The sequence below is a fragment of the Halichoeres trimaculatus genome, unplaced genomic scaffold (assembly GCF_033239565.1).
Source record: "Halichoeres trimaculatus isolate MK-OKI-2021-1 unplaced genomic scaffold, fHalTri1.1 fHalTri1_scaffold_1, whole genome shotgun sequence".
Classification (NCBI taxonomy): domain Eukaryota; kingdom Metazoa; phylum Chordata; class Actinopteri; order Labriformes; family Labridae; genus Halichoeres; species Halichoeres trimaculatus.
In genome coordinates, this window is record NW_027437179.1 from 5,637,996 (window position 1) to 5,656,552 (window position 18,557).

The window sequence follows — 18,557 nt, forward strand, 5'->3', positions numbered from 1 at the left end:
ATTATCTGGCTTAAATTTGTGGATTTCCTTTCCCTTGACTCTAACCCAACCTCCATATGTTCTGCCTCTCTTGCTGTCTGAGCAGGAGAGCTTCATCAGTGTTTGCTATGGAAGGAAAAAATAAGATTTGAACGAGCTTAAAGACGTTTTTATCATGTCTTCAAAGGGTAAAACAATGCAAAGAAGCAGTGTACAGTCACAGCTCAGGCTGTAATCTCGCTTTGTTACGTAGAAATACCGGTGTTTGAAGTAGATTTCCAAGTATTGCTTCATTACACGGTAAATTAAACAATGATAAAGACGTCAGTAATCTCACCTTTCCTCCTGTGTCAGCTCTCCTCCTTAGGTGTCGTCTTCTTTATCTCACCGTCATCTAAAAGCTAATATATTAGCTGTGAGGGAACGGTCGGCTCCATACTGCTTAGCGCTAGGCGCTACCCAAGTAGCTGCCTGTTGCAGCAGCTCTCTCGTCTTTGTCCGTTTCTTGTAATTTTTTTGTCTCTTTTTCGTCATCTTTGTATTTGAAGTGGATCATCACTTTGTATGGTTCATTGTCGGTCACAAACACCAAACTTTTTGTGGCTTCGGCGATATTTTTTACTACTTTTCTCCTGTGTTTGTCTGGAGATCCTACATGTAACCATGGCTGCATTGTTTACATGCAAAATAAGCTGTTAGCAGCCTGTAGCATGTCAATGCTAACTAGTGTAGGGCTTGATGATTTCCCTCGAGCTGAGGAGGAGGAGGTGAGGACGACGTGCTGGTTCTCGGATGTGAGCTGGGAGGTGACGACGTGGACCTGTTCTTCCATCCATCGTTGTTGGGAACGTGGGATCTCGCTCCGGGGGATGGACGAGCTAGCTGTGCTAATCCAGCGGCATCATGCTGTTCACGGACGTGGCTGACGGAGCTGACATCGGACGCCGGTGCCACATTGGAGGAGCTTCGCTTGCTGTGAGCAGACAGGATCCAGGAGACAGAGACTGAACAGACTGCTGGGGAGGCTCAGTCCTGGACCCTGTGGAGGTGGAGGCTGGCTGGGCTGGAGAGTGGTGGACGAGTGGTGGACGGGATGTCGTCATCTAATTTCTTATGGACATTTTTGCACTTTCTATACTCTTTCTTACTTTTGTTTTCTTAAATGCTGCGGTGACTCCTGAATTTCCCCTCGGGGATAAATAAAGTATTTTCTATTCTATTCTATTCTATTCTATACTGCCCTCCTACGGTCGGGATGAGTTTCGTTCATCGCGAGTTCACTAAAAGAGAGACGCTTATCCCACTTTCAAAATTTAAATTTTCCGATCAAATTTATGTTTGTATTTTCTAAAATAATTATTAATAATTTTGAATTTTATTCATTTTTAAATTAAATCGCGTTTTGTGCTGAGTGCGCATGCGTGTTTCAACTAACGGATTGGACGTGAGCTTGTGTAACTGAAAAAGATCAAATATATGAACGAAAAAAAAAAGAATTTTTTTTTTATTTCGAGTATTTATCGGAGCGTTGATGATTTAGACTCTCAATATCTGTTTTAATACTTTTTATTATTTTTCGTTTTGTTATAACGTCAGGGACGCAGGGGTTGCGTCTGAATTTGATTGGTGCAGATGAATTCTGGAATCCAGTAATTCCACCGGGGTATAAAATCACGCTGAACGTTCCTTCCGCCTTTTTCACCAAGGCACTTGGAGAGGTATGTCGCACTTTTTTCTGCTAAAGCTGGGTTAGCTTAAGCACAACTCAATAAAATGCAATTTTCGTTGAAATAAGCTTCATATTGTGTGTTTCATGACTGTATTTTTGTATTTCATGTGAAGAACTGTGACTTTTTTAAAAAGTTTGACAGAGATCAAGTCATCAGTTGTGGTGAAAAGAATCTTTGATGATAATTAGTATGAAAGGGGTGCTTAAATTCATTTCCTAGTGTAACATTTTAAGTTAAAAGACTGTTTTGTAGCTTTAAGCTGTGATAGTTTGAGTTGTGGACATTTCTCATTGAATTTATACTTGAAAGTTGAGCAAAACAAGCTTATCCTTCAGATTTGTGTTGAAAGAAAGAACCGTTTTGTGTTTAAACTACTAAAGTTAACTCTGTGTTGGTTTATCTTTCTTTTTTTAACGCATTAATACAAATTTAAATGGTATAAATGACTTCAAGCAGGACAATTTTTGCCGCGCTAACTCGGTAGTCGCAAGGCCGTTGCTATAGCAACACAAGCTAGTTTCTCATCTGTTTACACATTTTTCGGCTAATATTTAAGTTAAAACGTGCTGCAGCACAGTGCTAAACATATATTGAGGACAGAATATTAGTGTAGCGTACCTTCATGGGCCACAGAGATAACTTTACTACAGTTAAATATGTCTGTCCTGGTAATATTTTCAGCCGAGGTGTCCGCAGCGTTTCATACATCAACAGCTCACAGACGGCTGCATATTTAATAACACATGTCGGGTTTAAGCTAGCATTGAACAGCTCTGTTTTGCTGTTGAAAGAAAAAATGAATAACCATCCAAACAGTACACCGTTAACTCTAAAAATAACACAATGGATAAAGGAATATTTCTTTTTTACTGAAACATTATGTGTTTTGACTTTTACTGAACACATATGTCAGCAGTAATCTGTAATTTGAAAAATTACCCTGTTGTTTACGTGAGAGTGCTGTTTTAAATGAGATTTCTATTCTATTGTGCTGACCACTGTTGGTGTATAAATGGTTAAAGTAAAGCCTTTTTCATTTCCATCAATACAAATATGTTGATATGTCTTTGGGACTGTTTCTGTAATACTAACATGAAAAGACTTCATTCTGTTGTTTGCAAAGAGATTTAAATATCATGTTTTGGACTGGTGTCAAAGTAAAGTGTAAGAATGTGGTCTTATAATAACCCTGACTACCATTTGAACAGGGTTCATTAGTCAGAACTTTAAATACATGCTCCTTAACGCTGTAGCTTCCATGTAATGATTCATTTCACGCAAACATTTTGTAAACAGTAAATAAATATAAAGAGATAAATAACACTAAAGAACAACATAAAACAAAATAAATTTGGCTTTATTTTTGAATTGTGATATATATTTTTTTATTTAGAATACTGAAGCAAGAGACAAACAAACTGATTCAAAACAACGACTGGAAGAGAGAGGAGAAAGAGGAGAGGAGAGGAGAAGAGAAAGGCAGGAGAAACTTGAGAGAGATCAAAAGTATGCAGAGCCCAAGACAGGAGCAGAAGAAGGGAGAGAGAAAGGTAAGTATGGCCAGGCTGAGGAGGAGAGAGATGAGACAGGAGCAGGAGGAGAGGGAGAGGGAGAGACTGATGATGGAGATGACACAGAGACTGGAGGAGCGCCCAAGACAAGAGCAGGAGGGGGGTGAGAGAAAGGTAAGTATGGCCAGGCTGAGGAGGAGAGAGATGAGACAGGAGCAGGAGGAGACGCAAAGACTGGTGATGGAGGAGAAGAAGAGGCTGAAAACAGAGCAGGAGGGAAAAGACAAACATGTAGGTATGGAGGACAGAAGGAGAGAGGAGGTAAGACTCAGACAGGAGGAAACAGAAAGGGAGGTAAGTATGGAGAGAAGGAAAAGACGAAAAGAAAGGAGACTAAGACAGGAGGCAGAGGAAGGACTCAGACTGCAGGAGGAGGAGGAGAGACTTAAACTGGAGCAGGAGGAGAGAGACAGACAGGTAAGAATGGAGAGAAGGAGAAGACGAAAAGAAAGGAGACTAAGACAGGAGGAGGAGGAGAGGCTCAGACTGCAGGAGGAGGAGGAGCGATTAAGGATGCAGGAAGTGGAGGAGGAGAGAGTCAGACAGGAGGAAAGAGAAAGGGAGGTAAGTATGGAGAGAAGGAGAAGACGAAAAGAAAGGAGACTAAGACAGGAGGAGGAGGAGAGGCACAGGCAGCAGGAGGAGGAGGAGCGATTTAGGATGCAGGAAGAGCAGGAAGAGAGACTTCAACTGGAGAAGGAGGTAAGAGACAGACAGGTAAGTATGGAGAGAAGGAGAAGACGCAAAGAAAGGAGACTAAGACAGGAGGAGGAGAAGAGGCTCAGACTACAGAAGGAGGAGGAGAGACTCAGACTGCAGGAGGAGGAGGAGAGACTTAAACTGGAGCAGGAGGTAAGAGACAGACAGGTAAGTATGGAGAGAAGGAGAAGACGAAGAGAAAGGAGACTAAGACAGGAGGAGGAGGAAAGGCTCAGACTACAGGAGGAGGAGGAGAGACTCAGACTGCAGGAGGAGGAGGACAGACTTAAACTGGAGCAGGAGGTGAGAGACAGACAGGTAAGTATGGAGAGAAGGAGAAGACGAAGAGAAAGGAGACTAAGACAGGAGGAGGAGGAAAGGCTCAGACTACAGGAGGAGGAGGAGAGACTCAGACTGCAGGAGGAGGAGGACAGACTTAAACTGGAGCAGGAGGAGAGAGACAGACAGGTTAGTATGGAGAGAAGGAGAAGACGTAAACAAAGGAGACTAAGACAAGAGGAGGAGGAAAGGCTCAGACTACAGGAGGAGAAGGAGAGACTAAGACAGGAGGAAAGAGAAAGGGAGGTAAGTATGGAGAGAAGGAGAAGACGAATGGAAAGGAGACTAAGACAGGAGGAGGAGGAGAGACGCAGACTGCTGGAGGAGGAGGAGGAGCGATTAAGGATGCAGGAAGAGGAGGAGGAGAGACTTAAACTGGAGCAGGAGGAGAGAGACAGACAGGTAAGTATGGAGAGAAGGAGAAGACGAAGAGAAAGGAGACTAACACAGGAGGAGGAGGAGAGACGCAGACAGGAGGAGGAGGAGCAACTAAGGATGCAGGAAGAGGAGGAGGAGAGACTTAAACTGGAGCAGGAGGAGAGAGACAGACAGGTCAGTATGGAGAGAAGGAGAAGACGAAGAGAAAGGAGACTAAGACAGGAGGAGGAGGAAAGGCTCAGACTACAGGAGGAGGAGGAGAGACTCAGACTGCAGAAAGAGGAGGAGAGACTTAAACTGGAGCAGGAGGTGAGAGACAGACAGGTAAGTATGGAGAGAAGGAGAAGACGAAAAGAAAGGAGACTAACACAGGAGGAGGAGAGATGCAGACTGCAGGAGGAGGAGGAGCAACTCAGACTGCAGGGAGAGGAGCAGAGACTGAGACAGAGTCAGGAAGAGGAGAGACAGAGACTGGAGGAGACGCAGAGACTGAGACTAGCGGAGTTCTACAGACTGAGACAGGAGGTGGAGCAGAGATGGAGACAGAGGGAGGAAGAGGAGAGACAGAGACTGGAGGAGGAGCAGAGACTGAGATTTGCGGAGTTTTACAGACGGATCCAGGAGGCGGAGCAGAGATGGGGACAGGAGGAGGAGCAGAGACGGAGACAGGAGGAGGACCAGAGACGGAGACAGGAGGAGGAGCAGAGACTGAGAATAGTGGAGGTCTACAGACGGAGACAGGAGGAAGCAGAGAGACTGACCCCTAAATTCCACCACACGCGCCGCACAGCGCAGTGCAGCGTCGCGCCCTTGCAGAGCACTTACGTTGCGTTCCCACTGAAAGCGTTCAGAGCGAATGTATTAGCACGTCGAGTGAAATCGCGCTAGACGCTGGAGTTTTGACGCTGGTACAAATATGCAAAAAACGCTCACCGCTCGCCGCGGCTTCGTTGCACCAAAAAGTCGGCCATCATCATTTTATTGTCGAGCATGGCTCCGATCACCGCCATCGCTGCTCTGTACCTGCTGTGGAGAAGTCAGCTGCGGGCTAGGCGCAGACGTCGGTACTGGATGCATGCTACTCTACGGAGACGGTGTGAGCTCGGTGAGTTCCACCGTCTCTTGCAGAAGCTGCGTCTAGACGACGGCCGGTTCCAGCGGTACTTCAGGCTGACTGTTGCCCAGTTTGAAGACCTGCTGTCCAGGGTTGGTGCCAGGATCTCCCGCCTGGATACCAACTACAGGCGCTCCATTCCAGCTGCGGAGCGCCTGTCCATCGTTGACGATCTCCACGCTGATAGGCTGTCCCGGCGCGTCAAGACGCTCACTCGAAAAGCTCAATTATTTCAACTCGAGTGTCAAGTGTTGAGCGGTGAGCAGTGAGTGTTTTTCGTTAGAAACGCTCACCGCTCAACGCTTGAACCCTTGACGCCGCTCTATGCTCACCCCGACGCAGCGCAGTTCGCGGTTCTAAATTGACTCTACATGTAATATCAACGCGCGAAAAATTGGTGACGCTTTCAGCGGGTACACACTGTTACGCAAGGTTCACACAGGACGCGCCGTGCGCGGAACGGAAGCGCCGCGCACAGCAGTTTTGGATCGGCACCGGGGTTAACCGATGTTATTGTTTACACAGCAAGCGCTCTGGAGCGCCTCCGCTCCGCTTCTCTCTATTTCTTCCGCGAGCTGCGCACGCCGAAAGTGCCAGTTGTAAAGTTTGGACGGAGCAGATGGAAACGTCCGATCACTGCCGAGCTGAGTCGATGTCTGATCACACACACAGAGCGCAGCAGAAAATGCTTCATGTGTGAACAGCCAAGTGCCGTGGGCGCAATGCTGCGAGCGCGGCGCCTCCGTTCCGCGCACGGCACTTCCTGTGTGAACTTTGCGTTACACTAAATTCACACAGGAAGCGCCGCACGTGGGACAGAGGCGCCGCCCACGGCACTTGGCTGTTCACACATGAAGCGTTTTCTGCTGCGCTGTGTGTGTGTGTGATAGGACATCGACTCAGCTCGGCAGTGATCGGACGTTTCCATCTGCTCCGTCCAAACTTTACAACTGGCGGTTGCCATGTGCGGCTCGCGGAAAAAATAGAGAGAAGCAGAGTGGAGGCGCTCCAGAGCGCAAGCCGTTCTGCACGCGGCGCTTCCACGCACGTGTTGTGTGAACAACTACATCAGTTAACCCCGGTGCCAATCCGAAACTGTGCGCAGCGCTTCCGCTCTGCGCGTAGCGCGTCCTGTACGAACCTTGCGTTATATTCCATTGTAATCAGGCAAATTCTACTGCAAGCGCCGTTGAAGCGCTGGTTGGCGCCCAGGCGTGAGAAATACGCTGCAGGTCTATTTTCTGAGCGGCCGCTTCCAAACCTCGTAAATTCATTGTCGATAAGAAAGCACTAGACAGGAAGTCACTGTGTGAAGTACCCGGAAGATTACAAATGAAAAGCGCGCTGCTTCCAGTGAGGTTTGACAATCAGAGCAAGACCACGGCGCTCCGCTGCGTTGCGCGGCGCATGCGGTGGAATTAAGGGGTGAGACTGAAGGAGGTGAGGAGACAGAGGAGAGGTTAGTATTTGGTAGGTATTTGAATTATTTTTTTAACTACATACATTTAAATAAAAAGAAAATTAAAAACACATTTCACAGTTGAACAGTTTCATTTTCAATGATGGTTTTAATTAACAGTAAACCAAAAAAAATAAAAATAAAAATAAAAAAACAAAAGCTAGATTTTTATTTTAAGGTAGAATAAAGTTATTTGTCCTCCGATGAGGGGGGGTGGTGGCAGGGTGTAGGTTATAGGTTGGACCACACATCATTCATCAATATAGCCTTTTTTTTTTTTATTCAAAATAAAATTTTCAAAAAATTGTTTAAAAATTTGTAATAAGGTAATAGGTGTTAAATTTGATTAAAAAATATTTTCCAAAAAGATCATTTTACTTTGAAATACTATTAAATTCTTAAATAATTTCCTATAACAATAAAAATTAGAACTAAAAAAGGTACATCAATAAAGTAAGACAATCACTAAAATTGTTATTTTAATGTAGAATAAAGTTATCTGTCCTCCGATGAGGGGGGGTGGTGGCGGGGTAAGAGCTAACATGAGAAAATCAAACTTAATAATCATGTGTCTCACATAATTATGGTGGTGGTGGTTTCCAAAATATCAATTTTTACCTTAAAACAGTTTGAAAACAAGGTCAAAAATAGTAACTAGGTCAAATCAGATGAGCTTTATTTGGAAAAGTTTAGAAACAAACATTGCTTTAACAAATAGACTGATAATTATGTAACATAACATTAAACTAATAATGGAAACAACAAAGAATTTAGTTTTTCTAATATTAATGCTGAAAATCTAAACTAGACAACTAACTAAAAATAGACAATCTCTAAAATAGTCCATTTACATTTAATGAGGAATAAAGTTATTTGTCCTCCGATGAGGGGGGGTGGTGGCGGGGTAAAAGTTTACAGAAAAATTGAAAGTATCTTATCACGTGTGTCCAACATAATCATCAGTTTCACTAATAAACAGTTAATCTTATTTAAAATCGAAGAAAAGAGTTTGTTCAGGGGTAATTCAAATCAAATTTTAAAGTCAGTGTTTGTCAAAAAAAAAAGTATCTAGTTTAATAAAAACAGAAAAAATTGTTGTCAAATTAATTTCTTTATCTGTATAAAAAATAGTTCACCTACACTTATGTTTTTTCTTAAATAGCTCTTTAAATGTAGAATAAAGTTATTTGTCCTCCGATGAGGGGGGGTGGTGGCGGGGTAATAATTAACAGAAAAGAAGAAAGTTATTTATTTCTTGTGTCCAACATAATATTCAGTTTAATAATAATAAGTTAATCTAACTTAAAATGCAAGAACACTTTGTACAGATGTTTTTCAAACTAAACTGTCAGCATTTGTCAAAAACAAATCTAATCTTGTTTAATGTAAACCGATATTAAATTATTTTGTGAAATTAATTTTCTTAGAACTATTTTCTGAAATAGTTTTATTTTATGTAGAATAAAGTTATTTGTCCTCCGATGAGGGGGGGTGGTAGCGGGGTAATGATTAACAGAAAAGAAAACATTCAATTATTTCTTGTGTCCAACATAATATTCAGTTTAATAATATATAATAGATAATAATATATAATAAAATATATAATTATGAGTTCTGAAATAGTTTTTTTTAATGTAGAATAAAGTTATTTGTCCTCCGATGAGGGGGGGTGGTGGCGGGCCAAAAATGTGATAAAATATTGTCTCATTAATTATGTAGCCTGGAAACAAATACTTTCAAAATAGGACTTAGTTATTCAAAAAGAAAATGAGAGAAGTTCTGAAACTGTAGCTTAGAATCAAGTTATTTGTCCTCTGATGGAGGTGGAGGGCTTAAATTAGGGAAAACATTAAAAAAAAAAAAAAAAAAATTAGAAGCATCAAACAGAAGAAGTGTGTGATGTAACACACTCTCAACAGCGTAGTGATAAAGTCACAGCCAGTTAGAAAATGACAAAGTTACAAAGTCAACAACCTGAAGACGTCAAACTTGTGAGTTTCCTTCCACAGATGCTCAAACAGCTCAGACTCAGGTGTTGTATCCATGGAAATGTAAGTCTTCATATTTAAAGCCTGTGAACTGACAGCTACAAAGCCATTCTCTGGTTTTATCTGATGGATTATAGCTGCCTCCCTAACACTGAGGTGCTCATTTCCTGTCCATTGGCCAGCTTCATGTGTGTTATAGTGCAAAGGAACTTTGACTGCTGCTTTCTGCCTGCTCCTTGCTAATTTACTGTACGTTTTGTTTGAGTATTTCTGCTTCTGTACAAGGTTTCCATCTCCAAAGAAACTAAAGAAAGAAACAAAGACATGACATGAAGTGAGGTGAGATACAACAGCACCTGACAGGCAAACGTGTGAGCATACTTTCACTCCTAATAGGTGAGTTTTCTTTTTTTTCTTTATCTTGCAGCGAGCAGATCCAGGGTTCAGCTCCAGAGGTTTGGGCTCTGTAGATCCTGCTGCAGCAGAAGAAGAGGATGTTACACCCAGTTTGAGGTAAACAGACATTAGAGGAGCTGGATCTGGTCTGACAAAGACAGGACTGAACTCTGCAGCTAGCACGTAGCTCTTTAGGATTTACCGCTAACCTGATGGAGAAGGTGAAGAAAAGCTGCTGAAGCAGGTAACAAAGTGGTGGGAACATTTAATAAACATTGTAAAACTACTGAAAAGGCTCAGTCAATTCACTTCTTCTTGTAGCTTTATATTTTTCTTCACAGATGAACCTGGACCTTAAAGCCGTGCATGTTGCTTCTTTTGCTAACCACGCTAACTGCATAGACCCAGAGCATGATGCATCATGTTTAGTAAAACCTGCGTACTGTAAAGGTCCACCTTGACTTTGAAGTGACCGCAATAACTCAAGAAGTTAAATCTATCCTGCTGTCTCATCTCTTGATTTGGTTTCTGTCCAGGCTGGAGGCGGACACACGCTGGAGCAGCACCTCTGACATGCTTCAGCTCCTCTATGAGGAAAGAGATACAGTGGCATCGACACTGGCTCCACTGATGATGGACCTGACTCCTCTGACTGACCAGCAGCAGGAAGTCACAGGAGGACGCATCAAGGTGTGTGATGAAAAAAACACAGAGCAAACGATGGTAGAATTCAAACTGTAGAGTCTGATAACTGAACCTCAGCCTCATCCTCCAGCATCAACACCACCTCAGCCTCATCCTCCAGCATCAACACCACCTCAGCCTCATCCTCCAGCATCAACACCACCTCAGCCTCATCCTCCAGCATCAACACCACCTCAGCCTCATCCTCCAGCATCAACACCACCTCAGCCTCATCCTCCAGCATCAACACCACCTCAGCCTCATCCTCCAGCATCAACACCACCTCAGCCTCATCCTCCAGCATCAGCACCACCTCAGCCTCATCCTCCAGCTCCAGCAGCAGCCTCCACAGGTTATTTTTTGTCTTCTCTTATGAATAATTACTGAATAATGACACTTCTGGTGATGATGATCTTCAGTATTTTTCAGGAGTTGACCTCTGGAGACTGTTGGATCAAGAGACAAACAGAGGCTGTCAAGTACAAAGAGCCACAGCACATGCAGTTGTTTAAGGAAACGAAGACCTGGAAGATCCTCCCCTGGAAAGAACAGAAGACTGGCTCGTAAACTGGGCCAACCACAAAACAGTTCATTCTGACCTGAAAAACATGGCTACACACTCTCTGTGTACACCAGCCTCATCTGTGCTGTGTGGGAAACTTTTTTCCAAGAGTGAGGAAAAGTTTCAAACAGAAACCATCAAAGTTTGAAAAAGCAGAAAACATCTCAGAATCACTTCCTCAAGCACACTCAATCTTCTCAAGAACACACACACTGCCCAGTTCCCCAAGCACACACACACACACACACACACACACACACACACACATACACACACACACACACACGAACACACACACACACACACACACACACTGCCCAGTTCCCCAAACACACACACACACACACACACACACACACACACACACACACACACACTGCCCAATTCCTATGGAATTAGATTTGTGTCAAAAAGAATCAAATAAAAAATTTAAATTGCAAAATATATTTACAAATTTGAGATATAAACTAAGTCAAGCAAGTAAATATATTAATTTTAATCAAGATGTTTGTGTAATTGTGTAAATAATTAGACTTTTACTTTTCTTATCATTAGTTATTTTGTGTAAAGTTCTGTCTTTTTTTCTCAATGATCAGACTTTTGTTCTCAATGTCAGCTGTTTCGTTTGCGCTGCCTGACTGTTTGATTGCCACATTTGGCACAAACTTCTCGAGTGGGTGGGCTTTGTGTGGAATGTGTTCTCATTGGCTGGATAGTTTTTGAGTGACACCCCTTGTCCCGGATGTTGTTGTGTGTGGCGGGTGAGACCCTTTGGAGGGTCTGTGCGGAGGGAAAACCAACGGTTCACGATAAAGAAGTTCAGCATTCTTTGAATAAAGTGTAAGCATCTATCATATATGATGTCTGTTCTGCAGTAAAAGTTTTATATGACATATGTCCAACAGAAAAAGAAAACACTGTATTCATCCGACCTCCTGCTTGTCAAAAACATAAACACTTTTCCTGCAGTTAGAGGGATTCTTGGCATGGGCTAGTTAGCCGCAAGATGCTAGATGAGATCCGCTGGAGAAACGGTCCACTACAAATAAGTTAGGACAATCCCGGTGTTGTGCCAAGGTAGCTACCCCCGCCAGGATTCCTACCCCCTCCGCGGAGACGCGTCTGCGCTGGGTGACGACTGTGGCGAATACAACAAATTGGGACCCGTCTACGCTCACAAACCACAGTGACAGACGTGTATGGAATCAAAACATTATATGGATTTAATAGGGCTCACCGGCGCTCCCACAGATGCGCATCTGCACCACAAAAGTATCTTTGGAGCGCGCCTGCACTCACCAGCTTCTATGGACCCATATAATATGATTTAATGATTTCTCATGTGAATATTGGCTCAGCCTGCCATGATTTCTACCCCCCTCATATAAGCCCAGTCTGTGTCCTACACCCAAGAGTTTTTTTCCTCACATACTCCATATTAATGCTATAATTCCATACGCGTCTGTCACCGTGGTTTGTGAGCGTAGACGGGTCCCAATTTGTTGTATTTGCCGCAGTCGTCACCCAGCGCAGGCGCGTCTCCGCGGATGGGGTAGGAATCCTGGCGGGACTAACTACCTTGGCACAACACCTGTCCCAGAGCTTCACTCAGGTGGATTTAATCCAGCATTCAGATTCAGTTTCATTCATTGCGGCACAGGCCACGAATCTCTCTGCTGGGAAAGCTGTTACCTATCAGCAAATAAACGGGACGTCGGATAACGTACAATAGGCATTTGTTTTTTGGCTTCTTGGTAAGAATAGTTACTGCTGTGGCCACCTTTCTTCCTAATGTCACGATGCAATTCATCAGTCCAATTGAATAGAATTCATCAATAATCCAGAATTCAGCCGCACAGAACAACATCCAGGCAAGGGGTGTCACTCAAAAACTATCCAGCCAATGAGAACACATTCCACACAAAGCCCACCTACTCGAGAAGTTTGTGCCAAAAATCGCAATCAAACAGTGCAACAGCGCAAACGAAAAAGCTGACATTGAGAACAAAAGTCCGATCATTGAGAAAAAAAGACAGAACTGTAAACAAAATAACTAATGATAAGAAAAGTAAAAGTCTAATTATTTACACAAGTACACGAATATCTTGATTGCAATTAATACATTTACTTGCTTGAGTTACATTATATCTCTCAAATTTGTAAATATTTTTTGCAATTTAAATTTTTGATTGATTCTTTTTGACACAAATCTAATTCCATAAGTTCCCCAAGCACATACACACTGTCCAGTATCCCAAACACACATATGGCCCAGTTTCTCAAGCACAAACACACACACACACTGCCAGGTGCCTCAAGAAAACACATACAAACTATCACGTTCCACAACTTCACAGTATCTCAAGCAAACACACTGCCTAGTTCATCAAGCACATACACACACACACTGCCCAGTTCCTCAAGCACATACTGCCTAGTTCATCAAGCACACACATTCCCCATTCCTTCAACACACACTGCATTGTTCCTCAAGCACACACATACTGCCCAGTTCCTCATAAGCACACACACTGCCCAGTTCCCCAAGCACACTCTGCCAAGTCTATCAAGTTCAGTATCGATTTCATGCTCAGATTTCGTGATATTGTGGATCGACCAATCGGAGGCTGAGTACTGACCAATCAGAATGTCCCTGTTTGTTTACGGGTGCGTTCGGTGTTTTTCCCGTAGCGTTGCACACGGGCGGGTTTATCAACCTGGTTTATTTATCCCCCGACCTCTGGGTAGGGATGGGTACTGTATTATTTTACAGGTACCGACCGAATTCTGTCAAAAGTACCGGGTATCGATTCATGTAAAACCAAAAGGTACCATGTTTAGGTACCTAAATGCATCCTTGTGACTGTGAGGGAGTGGAAGAGTAGGTGATTTTCCATGCTGGACATGAACATAGCATTGCAAGGTTATATACTGAAGAATAAATTTGTTAAATTGAACTTTTTTTTTATATTTCATTATTAAACAAATTGATATTTTTTACCACATAAACACAGCAAAGTACCAAAACTTGGTACTGTTGAGTACCGGTACTGATTGCCAGGTACCAGGCATCGGTACCATATCGTTTCAAATGTGAAAGGTACCCATCCATATCTCTGGGGTTGTAATAAATGTGATTTCTTTAATTTTTTGTTTACTGTTGGAATCAATTATCATTCAATAAATACACGAGCGCCTGTGTTTTTACCATAGACTGTATACAACATGGACGTAGTCTCGCCGACGTCACCCGTCTGTTTCTGAAACTGAATATGCAGCACATTGGCTATAGCGGCCATATTGGTAGTGGCAAGGGCTTCACCTACAGCCATAGGGCGCCGGCCGTCACTTGACCCTCAGCTGTGCCTCTTATTGGGGGAGCCCGCGATCTTAATATCATCTGAACGGCTGTGTTAGAAAAAAATGTACCCCCCGTACAGTGGGAGCCGGTAGTAAAATTAGCGACTCAGACAGAAGACGTTTTTTGAACCAGGCTGTAAATAGATTAATTTCTGCTTTGAAAACGACTTTTTTTGGCTTGGTGTGTGTGTGACTTCTGGTACTTATGGAGACAGCCTCAAGCGAACACTCCAGAAACAGCAGATTTTAGCACTTCAGCATTGTCTCATATTCTCAGACCGGAGGTTGCTGCTTGTTTTTTTTAAGAAATAGTTATATTGTATAACCATAACCACATGACACAGTGCTCTTTACAGAGCGTTTGGTCCTGCCTAGCTTCATGATGGTGTCTCCACCAGCACACCACAAAGAGCACTGCGTCATGCGGTTATGGTTATAAAATATAACTATTTCAGTAAAAACACAGGCGCTCGTGTATTTATTGAATGATATTTGATTCCAACAGAAAACAAAAAATTGAAGAAATCACATTTATTACAACCTCAGAGGTCGGGGGTGATAAACCAGGTTGAAAGAGTGCCCGCCTGTATGCAACGCTCCGGAAAAAAACAGGGAACGCACCTGTATACAAACGAGGACATTCTGATTGGTCAATACTACTCGGCCTCCTATTGGTCGATCCACAAATCATTCGAGAGCAGACAGAGATCTGTGAGCACAGGAAATCTGAGCGAGCAGCATTGAAACCGAGCAAGACTACACAGTTTGAGCATGCGCAGCATTGTAACTGAGCGCAGGGACACAGTTTGAGTACGCACAGAGCAAATTTGAGCGCAAGAGTAGAGTTTTGAAAGACAATATCACGAAATCTGAGCATAAAATCAATAAATTACTGCTCTCAAATCCATTAAAAATGCTCTTGATTAAAGATAGGATATTCATTCCATACAAGCACTGCCCAGTTCACCAAGCACACACTGCCCAGTCCTTAAGCACACACACACACTGCCCAGTTTCTCAAGCACATCCCCTTCTCTCCACACAACCATGAACCTCTTCACCAATGTACCCTGTAGTTCCACTTTATGTTATCATGCCACATTATGTAATAATATTATACAGTTTGAATTCATGGTGTTATGAAGCTGCATTTTGTGATAATCTGACACATTTTGTCATAAAAGTCATGATATATCATAAACTTTGCTGCATTAAGTTTTACATTCTGACATGTTATATCAGTAATAACAAAACTAACCAGCAAAATGGAAGTCTCAATTAAAAGAATAAATAAATTATAAAATCAGAAAGATATTAACCGTAAGGGTGGGTGTGCAAGGCACATAAGCGCTCTGGATGGTCCCGGTGGTCCCGGCTGTTCTGGCTGTCCAGTCTGGGCCTTCTAGGGCTTAAGAATACCAGCATGAAAGCTAAATATGAATTCATTTTCCAAAGTAAGGATGTTTCATTTCTCAAATCTAAATCAAATAAAACTCAGTTCATAGAGAATGTGTTTGAAGCTCAAAGAGACAAAAACTGCTCTACATGGCTTTTACTGGCATCAACGTTATCTCGCTACACTCAAATCTTGGAAGACTTACACGCATGCAATCAGGATTAATTTGTGGAAATATTACACGTGACAGAAAGCAGGAAAAAAAACAAATATGGAACAGAAAAAAACTTTGTTCTATCTCCATTTCTTTAACAATACAACTGATTTGATTTTATATTCTGCTACAGCAGCTGTACCCTTCAGTGCCTTCATATATAAGTCTACTACAGTAAACACTTTTACATCTACTGAGTGAGTTAATTTTGTCTTTGCTAGAATTTTGAAAAAAGTTGTCAGCTCTTATCTGTAGACCACTTTTCACTCATATTTATTGTGAGGGTTTGTTCTACATATCCTACAACTACAGATGAAGGACAGCATTTTTACATGTTCTCTTCCATATTTGTTATGTGTTTTATCTGCTTTCTGTCACGTGTGATATTTACATGACATGATCCAGTTTGCATGTGTGTGTGTGTGTCTTCCTACAGTTCAGTTCAGTGATAACATTGGTGCCTTTAAAAGTCATTTAATGCTTTTTTTAATCTCTGTAAGCGTTCAAACACATTCTCTAAGAATTCAGTTATATGTGGTTTAGATTTGACCAATCAAACATCCTACGTTTCTAAGATGAATTTATATTTACCATTCATGCTGGTGTGCTTTAAGTCAAGTTCTTTCTGATGGTTCAATTATTTGTCCAAGATTTTTTTGTTTGTTTTTCAAATTTAGACATCCATTTTGGTGGTATATTACACAGTGAACATTAGTCTTACATTTTCTAAAAAATAAAAAAATTGCAACACCTCCATTTTATAATAACTGATGCAATATGTCAGAATGTTTAACATAATGCAGCAAAGTTTATTACATACTGTGTTCAAGAATTTCATGGCAAAATATGTCAGATTAAAACAAAATACAGCGTCATAGCATAAAGGTTTATTTTATATATATACATTATTACATAATATGGCGCTACAAAACCCAAAACATACTTTGCCAGAATCCATAAAGTGATCTGTATTTGAACCAGCCCCATGTGATAATGACATCAGTCTTTGTTTGTAGAGCACATATTATGATTGTAGCAGAACCACTCAAACATTTCTTAATACAAATAAGTGGAACATACAGAGCTTACAAACAGATGTGCTAAATGAGAAACATAGTTTACAATATTTATTGTCATTATTATTAATTGTTTTACAATTATCAATAGTGTTTCCACTTGAAAATATTCAATCATTTAGTGTAGTTTGAGCCAGTGACACACATCAACTGCTCTTTGTTTTATTGACCACTAGATGTCCTACTCGAGCACTGTGTGTCATTGAAGCCTTGAGCAGTGAAACATGTTTATCAATTCAGATCTTGTTATCAGCTGAGACACATATACACAAACATATTTATAAACATTACATCTACCTAAAAAACTCAACAGCCCCCACGCTCAGACAAAGACATCCAGGAAGCTCCTGAGATAGTCCAGATAACAGCAGAGATAGTCCAGATAACAGCAGAGATAGTCCAGGAATCACCTGCAGTGGAGGAAGAAACTCCTGAGATCGAGGTGGACACACACATGTCAGTCAAAGTAACACCTGAGATCATTGAGGACACACCTGGGCCAGAGGAAGTGACGCCAGCTTCAGTCAAGGAAACATCTAAGGAGGTGTCACTCTGGAGGAGATTTAAAAAGGCCTGCACTCCTCGCAGCCGCCGACAGTACAAACAACGGAGGCAGCAGAGCGCAGAGTGACAACCCTGACACTCCTCCATGCCAAAGCCCCCCTCCCCAAAACATGCACACACACACACACACACACACACACACTAGCAGCATGGGTTTTCCCCCGGTGCCCCGATTTTGTCCCACGCTTTAAAACAAATAAAAAAACAACAACAAAAAAAAAAAAACAATAACGGGCTCATGAGTGTTTGTAATCCTTCGTCTGCAGCAGACATTCTCTAAAATGTTCATATATTTATTCATTTATGAAGCTGAATAAAATGAAAAACTGAGTGTGTTTTTTAGCCTGGACTTTTTCTCTGATAAACAGCCTGTGGTCGTTACAGGTTCCCTTGGTGAAGCCTTAATTTTTGGACATGACAGTTTTAGATCCAGATGAGACGATAAACTCAGTATGGTTCAAACATTAACCCTCTATGTCACACTAGTGTGCTGTGAGATACTGTAAGGTGTGCTGTGGGAAATGATCTAGTTTCACTTCATGGCTCTAAAAACTAGTAACATGCCACTGTTGAGTGTCTGTGCTTTAAAAGTGATGTACTTCCTTCATGTCAGTAGGGGGCAGCAGGTAGCTAATTGTCTTAATACTCTGAGACAGGAGAAATGAGACAGATGTAGTGATGCATGAGACAGGTAGCAGTGACAGGGATGGAGAAGTTTCTGAAAAGGAATAGTCTGAACTCCAAACAGGATCCAGGACAAAATCCAGACCCTGCTGAGGGCTCTGGTACGGGAGGTGGTCAAAGAAAGTAAAGATGGTGCTCTGTGTGTGGAGAAAAGCTACACAACAGTGCCATAGTTCCAAGTTTAAGCTTAAACGCCACTTCCAAATGAACCACCTGATGCTTCAAACAAGAGGGCGGACTGTTTCCTCCACCTGTGTCAAAACAGGTGAGGAGCTGAAACCGTCAAACCTCTGGATGAAGACCACACTGACGTGAAGGGTAAGGGTTGGTCAGGGTGGTTAGCCTCACTGTCTGGTTGTGCCCG